The following is a 10704-nucleotide window of genomic DNA, read 5'->3' as shown; positions in this document are numbered from 1 at the left end:
AAAAAAAAGAAAAAAAAAAGGTTTTTCTCCTTTTTCTCCTTTCTTTTTCTCCTTTCTTTTTCTTCTTTTGTTCTTGCCTTTTTGTTTATATTCAGTGTATTGTTTATATACAATGAATTCGGAACAGCGCTTGGGGCATCTGAAACTTCACGGTCACATGACCTTCCTTTTAAAACGCACATCACTTCCGGCTCTTCGACCTCTTGACAAAGCCACGCTTGTGGCGAAACGGCTGTTGAGGTGCAGCGCGTGCTATACAAGTGGGGATCCCCCTATACAGGTCCACAAGCGCCAGGACTGCCGCACACTGCTCATCACGGAACCGGAACGAAGACGCTGCCATACGTCTTTCTAAGGACTCACAGTCATTCACGGACTTCCGCATGGTCGGTAATATACTTTATCTTGGTTGAGCGGGGCTGCCCTGGGAAACATCCATATTTGTAGGACACCCCACGGAGGCGTCCTTTTGGTCATCCCAATTATTTTGTACCCACCTACAGGGTTTTGGCCGCACGGCAGGCGCTTAGAATCCCTCCTCACCCTTGAACATGGAACGGGGTTATTATCAAGAGGAAACCTACCCTAAAGGGGTGCTTTATTGATACTTATTGACTCTGGCACTTTGACACCTGGGATATTCCATTATTTATAATTCGGTTATAACTAACCGTATACCAGCAACGGATAATTTGGAACTCTCGCTATAGGTGGCTCCAGATACGCCACTTTTTCACCACAACGTTTAATCATTACCCATGCTGGGTTACATCTATAATACTTACAAGGGATCCCTTTGTACATGCAGCGCTGCTTAGTTTGGTTTTAATTATTTTTATTCTGAGATTATGGCATAGTGTTGACTAATAAATATTGCCTTTTATACATTTGAAGTGTTTATGTATAATCGAGTAGTTGGGGGTCACATGGGCGGGGATTTATAGTCCCAATCTTTGTGTATATATATAATATATATATATATATATATATATAATTTTTTTTTTTTTTTAAACACAGGCATAAATACCATGATAGTCTATATTAGACAACCTGCCCATCGCCTAAGACTTGAAGTCTCTCTGCATTACAGAGAATCTGTGCACCACACACTATAGAAAGCAAAGGGATTTCAAGTTTAATACGTTGACTGTGATTAGAAGAACCGCCTACTGGAAGCTCTGGAATCAGCAGCGGTAATTTGAGAGGCTCAGTAAACAGCCTTTTTGAAAGAAAAAAGAATATTACCTTTATGTTGAAATCAGATCTTGAGGTGTGCTGTGGCCATTATTTCTTAAACATGTCAGTATATACATCAATCATATCTCTTTTCAGTTCTCATAAATCTGTTGATCTGTCAGTAACCTGTACCATTTAGTTTGCCAATTGGTTTGGTTGCAATATTAATGTAGAAGCTATGCCATTTGTGAACTTTAAGCCATGTGTTTGTTTAACTCATAACCAGTTTCTCTAAATTTTGCAGCAGAGTTTGGATTGATTATATTGTTTGTTTCATATTGGCATTTATTCTCAATGCAGTTATTTGTTGTGACACATTTATAATTGTTCGCTCATTCCTCTCGATCAAGTACTCTTCTCAAATGCTTAGGGGGTCGATTCACTAACTTCGAGTGAAGGATTCAAAGTTTTTTTTGGGCTACTTCGACCATCGAATGGGCTACTTCGACCTTCGACTACGACTATGAATCGAAGGATTCGTAGTAAAAATCGTTCGACTATTCGACCATTCGATAGTCGAAGTACTGTCTCTTTAAAAAAAACTTCGACCCCCTAGTTCGCCATGTAAAAGCTACCGAAGTCAATGTTAGCCTATGGGTAAGGTCCCCATAGGCTTGGCTAACTTTTTTTGATCGAAGGATATTCCTTCGATCGTTGGATTTAAATCCTTCGAATCGTTCGATTCGAAGGATTTAATCGTTCGATCGAAGGAATTATCCTTCGATCGTTCGATCGAACTATCTGCGCTAAATCCTTTGACTTCGATATTCGAAGTCGAAGGATTTTAATTCCTAGTCGAAAATATCGAGGGTTAATTAACCCTTGATATTCAACCCTTAGTGAATCGGCCCCTTAAAGTTCAACATTTATTCACATTTTGCTTCAACGCAACACAGATGTTTTGCTTTTTTTTTAATTAGGTGCCGACGATGGATGTTGTTTGGAGTCGTATAAAGTCTCTATACATAAAAGTAATGGCATAGCCCATTTTGTTCCTATAGCTGAAGAACTTCCTTTCCAGGGCATGGGTTTCACTTTAAGATTCAAATCTTTTAATAAGGCTAATTGCATTATAAGTCTGTAGTGCCTGAAAACCACCAGATATGCACAGGTTCCCTCACTTTAAGACCTGGCAGCATCCGAATAGTGGAGGGCTTCTCCAGAAGCAAAAGGCGGCTGTTATTGGCAGAAGCATGAGCCGTGACTGGAACCTTGGTGTCTGCTCTGGGATTTGGGATACCAAACGTGAAACTCACATTGCTTTATAAATATACTGAGGCAGTTTTACCACATGATTGTGATAATAATTGCAATGAAGAGACTGTGTAATGTAAAGAATTCTAAATTCCAGAGACAGCTCAGGGCCTTATATAACTGCTATACTCAACCCCTATAATTGCATACAAGCAGTCCTACATAAAGAAAAGCAAGAGTAAAAGTATTGATCCTAAGGTTTCATTCATGATATGATTGAAAAATAATGTATGAACATGTCTGGTTAATGAAAAAGACATGTTCTAGCCTCCCATTAAAGAAAAATCCCCCTCCACCTTTGGGGTCCGTGCCTAGGGTGAAATCTTTACAGAGGCGGTCCTCTGGTACCTATACATAAAAACAATCTCTGAAATGGGAACATTTGTCTAAAAGTGGAGCAGGGGGGAAGGGGGTATCCCTATGAAAAAAAAAATATTAAAGTTGCAGTGGCAGGCCAAGAGGGAAACACAAAATGAACTTGTAATTGTATGTGCTATATGAAAATGGCTGTGTGGTCAACTAAAATAGCTGAAGATGGAACCTCCAAATGTATTCATCACCTGTACATTTAGGGGCATTTTTATTAAACCTTGGTTTTTTTCTGGTCGAGTTTTTAAAGGGAAAAACTCAATTTTTTTAGAGATTTATTATACCCCAAAGCTGCTACAAATACGAATCCTAAAATACTCTGGCTAAAACCTGCCCATGTCATGTAGAAGTCAATGGCAGATATTACTTTTGCAATTAATTTAAAGTTGTTGAGAGCTGAGCTGGTTTTCATATGATAATCTGAAAAAGTCAGTGTTTCAGGCAACAAATCGCTTGATTCGAATTATTGCACAATTTTGTTGAGACTTTTCCCACACCGACTTTGTCAAGCTGATTTTTGATAAATAAATTAAATGCGTGGATGGGAGTTGGATCGACTTTGTTTTAATAAAAAAAATGAGATACATAACCCCTTAGCATAACATTAATGTAATATAAAGACATAATGTTCTGTTTGTGTGTGTGTTTCGATACATATTTCGATACATGTTTCGATATATATATATATATATATATCATAAAGAAAGCACCTCATGTGCTTTTTGTAGTTTTCTGTTTTCATAATAGTACTGTACACAGTTTTACCTTTAATGCTTTGTAAATACATGAGTACAAACTGTATTTCTCTCTGCAAATTGCAAGGATTGTTATATTGTGTTTAGCTAGAGCTGACCTCATTACTGGATGAATACCTAAATGCTTTCCTATCTAAAAAAATATGCACTTATGTTTAATATTGCTGTATTTGTACATGTCACAGTAATTTAAGTATCAATTAAGCTCTAGTGCTATCCATTTGCTTCACTCAGCTTGCCCAGCTTTCCATTATTACTATGGCTACTGATGAGGCACACAGTAGGTAACAATATATTGCTTAATATTTGCACAGGGATTTAGTGGGAAAGTGCATGATTATAAAGCGAGTGTTTTCTCGCTCTTATGTTTCAGTTCAATAAATGTCTCATGCAATTCAGATTTTATAATATTTGTCTTTTTGTTATTGCCACCATTCCTGTAATGCAGAGGAAACCATAGTTGCAATGCCGCTAATGCTAGCAAGCAGAAACTTAAACACACATTAGGATGTTTAGAATAGAGTTTTGAAAACTTTGATTGTAAATTAAAAAAAAAAACAACCTCAAATAAAATCTTCAATCAAGCAGGACTTAACTAAGGGATACCGCCATAATAATAAAAAATGGTTGGTTCACAACCAACATAGATATAACCCTCATTATTATTATTAGGAATCCTGAATATTTTTCTCATTTATCAAAATTGTTAGAAAAGTTTTTTTTAATGAACTGACACATTTATTAAACCTGATCATGTTGTCAGGATTTGTCATAAATGTGTTCAACTACATCACCTGTCCCAATTTTTGTGGAGAAAGCCTTTTTATTTTATTATTTTAGATTAAAATATAAAAATCATAAGTGCTGTTTATGTTTAATGCTTTCTAGTATGTAGCTTGGTGCATGGGGTAGTAAATAACATGCTTGTGTCAACCATGCATGAGGGTATGGTACCTACAATGCTAAGTATGAGTCTTTCTGAATAAAGAAGACAAAGGTGAGTGCACAGAGAGCCACCAATTTTTCACCAATCCTTTATTGTCTTTAAAGGATTCATGAAGCACAGATATGGCATCCGTTGACCTGGGTACAAAGGGCCACATCACTTCAGAACTGAAATAAATATGCCATGATTAACCTCATGGTGCCTTGCAAACCTACTGTAGTTCTGCAATAATCCTTGGTAAATGGACCATACCATGTAAAGGTAGATTAAGACGTTTTATAAGGCAAATTTATGTACTGTACCTAATTTTTAAAATTAGATTTTCTACTTCTATGGAAACACATATTTCAGAAGATCTTAAACGGCTTCCCCCTCGTTAAAGGGATACTGTCAAAATGAATCAGTTAATAGTGCTGCTCCAGCAGAATTCTGCACTGAAATCCATTTCTCAAAAGAGCAAACAGATTTTTTTATATTCAATTTTGAAATCTGACATGGGGCTAGACATATTGTCAATTTCCCAGGTGCCCCAAGTCATGGGACTTCTGCTCTGATAAACTTCAATCACTCTTTACTGCTGTACTGCAAGTTGGAGTGATATCACCCCCCTCCCTTTTCCCCCCAGCAGCCAAACAAAAGAACACTGGGAAGGTAACCAGATAACAGTTCCCTAACACAAGATAACAGCTACCTGGTAGATCTAAGAACAACACTCAATAGTAAAAACCCATGTCCCACTGAGACACATTCAGTTACATTAAGAAGGAAAAACAGCAGCCTGCCAGAAAGCATTTCTCTCCTAAAGTGCAGGCACAAGTCACATGACAGGGGCAGCTGGGAAATTGACAAAATGTCTAGCCCCATGTCATATTTCAAAATTGAATATTAAAAAATCTGTTTGCTCTTTTGAGAAATGGATTTCAGTGCAGAATTCTGCTGGAGCAGCTCTATTAACTGATTCATTTTGAAAAAAAACATGTTTTTCGATGACAGGATCCCTTTAAAAAGCCTGCAATTTCAGATATAGCGAGGGTTGGTAATAAGGTTGAAGAAGAACTCAGACAAATAAAGTATAATGCATTGAGCTACTTACTGATAAGTGTCGAGGGCCCTGACACCAACACCTGTTGTTCTGATAATGTCACTTAGTTGCATCTTTAAACTAAGTGGAACCAGCATTAGCAGTTCAGAGTACAGATATATCTACTGAATGATTAATCATTGAGGCAGAGGCTTCCAAACAGTTATGTCCTAAGGTGCATCCCATCACACAGCTTAGTACTGTATCTTGACCTTTGGAAACTTCTGCAGTCTCTGGTGAGTGCAACTGGTAACTAATACGGATATCTATATTTATACAAATGAATAGAGGTTTGTGAAAGCATAAACCAACTGCAAGGTGGCCATAGCTTTATTACCTTGGCAGCTCATCATTTTGAAAATGAAAGTTATACTGAGACAAACAAAAGTTCTTAGTTTGCTGCCACTGCAACCCCAATATCTGCCCTAATGTTTATGGTGGATAGATTTTGTGATAGTGGTAATGGTGTAAAACTGTTATTGTGACACCCAGGAGGATTAGTCTATTACAAATGCATAGGGTTGCTGAACTGATTTGAAGATTCAGGATGTCTCTGGGTATAAACGTCTACAAAATTGGCCCTTGAAGCTCCATATCCCAATATAGCAGATGGAAATATTATGCAAAGTTTACTTAACGGAAATAAAGTTTGCTTAAATTATTATTTACTTCAACATGCTTTGTATGACACTAAGGGGGTTATTTACTAAAGTCCAAGGGGCACATTTACTAAGCTCGAGTGAAGGATTTGAATGAAAAAAACGTAGAATTTCGAAGTATTTTTTTGGGTACTTCGACCATCGAATAGGCTACTACGACCTTCGTCTACGAATTCGATTTGAACAATACGAACTAAAAATCGTTAGACAATTTGACCATTCGATAGTCAAAGTACTGTCTCTTTAAAAAAACTTCGACTACATACTTCGCCACTTTAAACCTACCAAGCTACAATGTTAAATCGAGCAATTTTTCCTTCGATCGATCAATCGTAGGATTTGCGGTAAATCCTTCGAAGGATTTTACTTTGAGGGTTGAATTCGAGGGTTAATTAACCCTCGATATTCGACCCTTAGTAAATGTGCCCCCAAGTGTTAAAAACTCAAAAATGATAGTTTTTTTACTAAAACATCTGAAAGTTTTTTGAAAGTTTATGTGGTCTGCCATGAAATTAGCCCGAAAATCCGACTATTTCAGACTTTTCGGGCTTTTCGGCAAAACAAAAAAAAAATTTACGATTTGGGTTTTCGCACGATTTTATCGAGTTTGTCCCCAATCCGATTAAAACAAGCTGTTTTTAATAACAAATAAGGTCCAGTCATGGATTCTAGTTTGGTCTAATTTTTTTATTTAAATAAAATGTATCAGATTTTGATAAATAAGGCCCTAACAGCATTAATGAATTCTGGAAAATTCGTGAGTTTTTAAAAGCCCGATTTTATAAAAAAAAAAAAATCATGAATTTTCCGTGATTTTTGCATTCGGGGCTTAGTAAATAACCCCCTAACTGTTTACTAGCTTTAACCAAATCAATCCTTAATCCTTAACTTTTTTAAAACTGGGTACCATGCATTAACATGAATGAAAGACCAGCTTCACTATGTTCAAGCCTCCTATAAAGAGAATACTCAAGGCTTTCAATCTTTCACTCATCAGCACTTAATCACCTTATTAACCTGCACATTTAATCACTGAATAAGCTTTCCTATAAAAACAGTTAACTTGAAAAACAGACCCCTTGTGAAATAATCCATCTGCAAAAGAAACATGAGTAGGTTTTGAAGTAGAGCAGATGATGGCCAACGAATCCAGCTAAATGATTGAAAGTGTCAAGTGAAGTTCTGGAAAGGAGCCTGTGTTTCATTGTACACTGACTGAATGCCAGAAAATGAAATACAAATCTTGCCATATAAAAGTGCAACAGTAGAAAGATTAATAACACTACTATGCTGTATCATGGATATGTACTCCCTTGGATCCTCAATAACTTTTCATTTTCCTTATTGCCAGTTTCATCATATCCCTGATAACATGTCTCATACTTCACCCTGGCTAAAAACGTTCTCAAAAACCTGGAAGGCATTTGGGTTGCGGGTAGAGGGCATTTCAAAACACTGTGAAAATGATTGTGCCTTCATATTTGTAGTGAATATCACTGGGGTCAGAGAACATGTTCATCTGCCAGTACAAGACTGTCTATATGTACCTAGGCAGGACATGATGGACATTAATATGCCCTTCAATTGTTTGCATTTCAGGTTCCACATCAGCAAGCACTATAGGGGCAAAACCAAGGTTCTGTGCTTACCTCCTTATCACTGGAGGTGTCACCAAAGAGGCACAGCCATCAAATTGGTGAGCGGCCCAACAGAGCATTTATGTTTGACAAAATCCTGCCCCACATGTTGTGCCTAGTGTTGTGCTTAGTGATTGCAAATGGAACCTTAAAACTTGTCCATGCTATGCAATACATTTGCCATTCTTAGATTAAAACAACTTTCAGGCGGCATGATTGCCCATGCCCATAAATTACATGCAACATAGGTGTCACAATAAATAATGATAATAGTTATAATTATATGTTTGTGAAAGTTCTCATTTATCCAGGTCATGGCATATCTATAGAAATAAGTCCAATCAACTGGACTTGCTGTGTTTTTCTTGAAGACGTTTCGCCAGTCATCCAACTGGCTTTCTCAATTCAGAATAACTTGTACATAGGATCTTGCTTCGCTTTATATCCTCTGGAATGTTGCTCCAATCAGCATAATCTGTTTATCATAATCCACAATGATGTCATTAAGATTTAGCAGAAAACTGAACAGAATCCGAGCACTAATTTGCATATGCAAATTAGGGCAATGAAGGGGTAAAGAGATTTTTTTACTTACTTGTTTATGTGATGAAAAAAATCACTTTATGATTTTTAGGATTCAGATTTGGTTGGCCAGGCACTTGGATTCAGCTGAATCCTGCTGAAAAAGGCAGAATCTTGGTCAAAACCCAAACTGAATCTTAGATTCAGTACATCTCTAATCTAAAGGCATAAATCTCACTATCATGTACCCAAAAAGCTTCAATGGCATAGTCACATTAATGGGGAAAGACTGTAGGCAGATGAGCATTTTGACTCCCAAGGGAGGCAGAGGTGTGAGCATTTTCTATGTCCAAAGACAGCTGTAATATGTTGCAGAGTATAAACACACCATTTTTTTTCATAATTTCCTTAATGTTTTCCATTTGCAAAATGAAATATTTACAGTCTTGCACATTGTATTGTTTCTGGTGCATGCTGCAGTGTTAATCAGATCCATATCATGCACAACGCTGGCATTATCTCATTAGAGCCATCAAGGTGCAGCTGCCAGCTGCTTTTTATTTGAAGCTGTGAGATGTTTTTTTCATGATAGAAGGCTACAAAACATATGTATGAAGCAACTTTGCAGAAGTCATTTGCATTAGGAACAGATTTGACACTCCTGCAATTTATACACTTGAGATTTTGTAGCTACTTAATGAAATCCCCAGAAAATTGGATACTCATCATAATCCACAGCCCTGGCATGAGGGTTTGTTTTGTTTGGTGTAAGGGTAGGAAAAAAAGTAATGTGATATTAATCTTAGCTCAGATAGCACATTCAAGCTGGCATTGCTGGGTTTTTTTAATGTTTGTTGATAAGGAATGAAGGTGTCAATGTACAAATGAAATAGTTATATTTGCATATCCATCCACAGATACTGTTGAATTGCAAAATCCTAGAATTCCATGTTTTAACCCGCTGTATAGCACAGGGATCCTCCCATAATAATTATTATCCCCAATCAGAGAGCTTGCAGTAATCTGACTCTGTGTGTACTCCTGGCTAGCACTTAGAGAGTTCTGCATTTTACTCCAAGAAGAAATGAGTGATAGACCTGACGCAAGTCTTAGGGGGTGAGTGACACTTTAATCGTTTGCATTCTTTCCCATCAGATTTAACTATGCATTATCTGAATGTTGGATTATTACATAAACCTTAGGGTTGCAGCTTATTAGAGATATATAATATGCACTTTTATATTACATATTAAATGATTTCTTTATAAGTCTTTGACAGAGACAAATGTTCTTATGGCGACTATAATCTCTTCCATTCCTTTTTATATGCTTTGTAAATTATAAAAAACTTTGCTGATTGGCTCACAAAGCAGAATGAGGCTATATCACATGGCAGTATAGTATAATGCATTTGATGAGTAAGTCTAAGTAGGCAAAAAACAGGTATGGGACCTGTTATCCAGAATGCTTGGGACCTTGGATTTTCCTCATAAGGGAGTGGATCCCAAACCTGTACCTGTAGCAGAAGCAACAGGCAGGTAGGTAATTGATTTTGAATACTGTAGGATTGCATGGATATAATATATATAGGAGAAATATAATTGCTAACCTTTCAGTATTTGTATATTAATTGCAAAGATAAATGATTACATTTGCATGATATATCTAATGATTCTTTGGTAAAATGAGGACATTATTAAACCGCAGTTCCAAGGAAGGAGAATGGAAGTAGGGAAGCAAAAAAAAGTTTGATGGATCCTAGAGGGACAGCCAAAGTTTAAAACTGTTGCATAACTACCACCCACTCCATCAGTAGCTACATATTGCCCCCCCCCTGTCTAATGTATCACTAAAAACTTTGCTAAATTCTAAAAGTAGTGCATAAAATTATTGAGCTGGCATGAAAATTATTCCACAAAAAAACTAGCTTAAAGGGGTGGTTCACCTTTAAGATAACTTTTAATATGTTATAGAATGGTCTATTTTAAGCAATTTTTCAATTGGTCTTCATTATTCATTTTCTATAGTTTTTTTAATGATTTGCCTTCTTCTACTTACTCTTTCCAGCTTTCAGATGAGGGTCACTGAACCCATCTAAAAAAACAAATGCTCTGTAATGCTACAAATGTATTGTAATTGCTACTTTTTATTACTCGTCTTTCTATTCAGATCCTCTTCTATTCATATTCCAGTCTCTTATTCAAATCAATGCACTACATGAAAGTGTGTTGAGTGTTTTCTTAAA

General features: G+C 36.7%; 1 protein-coding gene across 2 annotated transcripts in view; it reads left to right on the top strand.

The window, feature by feature from the left end:
• Positions 1–9542: 9542 nt before the first annotated feature.
• The window catches only part of aqp4.L (aquaporin 4 L homeolog), a 28188-nt gene continuing 27026 nt past the window's right edge, over positions 9543–10704 (top strand). For both annotated transcript variants that reach the window (NM_001130949.3, NM_001317861.2), the window contains exon 1: positions 9543–9575. The gene's annotated coding sequence lies outside the window, so the exon portion shown is untranslated. The remainder of the gene's footprint in view (positions 9576–10704) is intronic.

Source organism: Xenopus laevis, chromosome 6L (genome assembly GCF_017654675.1).
Source record: "Xenopus laevis strain J_2021 chromosome 6L, Xenopus_laevis_v10.1, whole genome shotgun sequence".
NCBI lineage: Eukaryota > Metazoa > Chordata > Amphibia > Anura > Pipidae > Xenopus > Xenopus laevis.
Note: the sequence above shows the minus strand (reverse complement) of the source record. Positions and strands in the feature narration are given on the sequence as shown.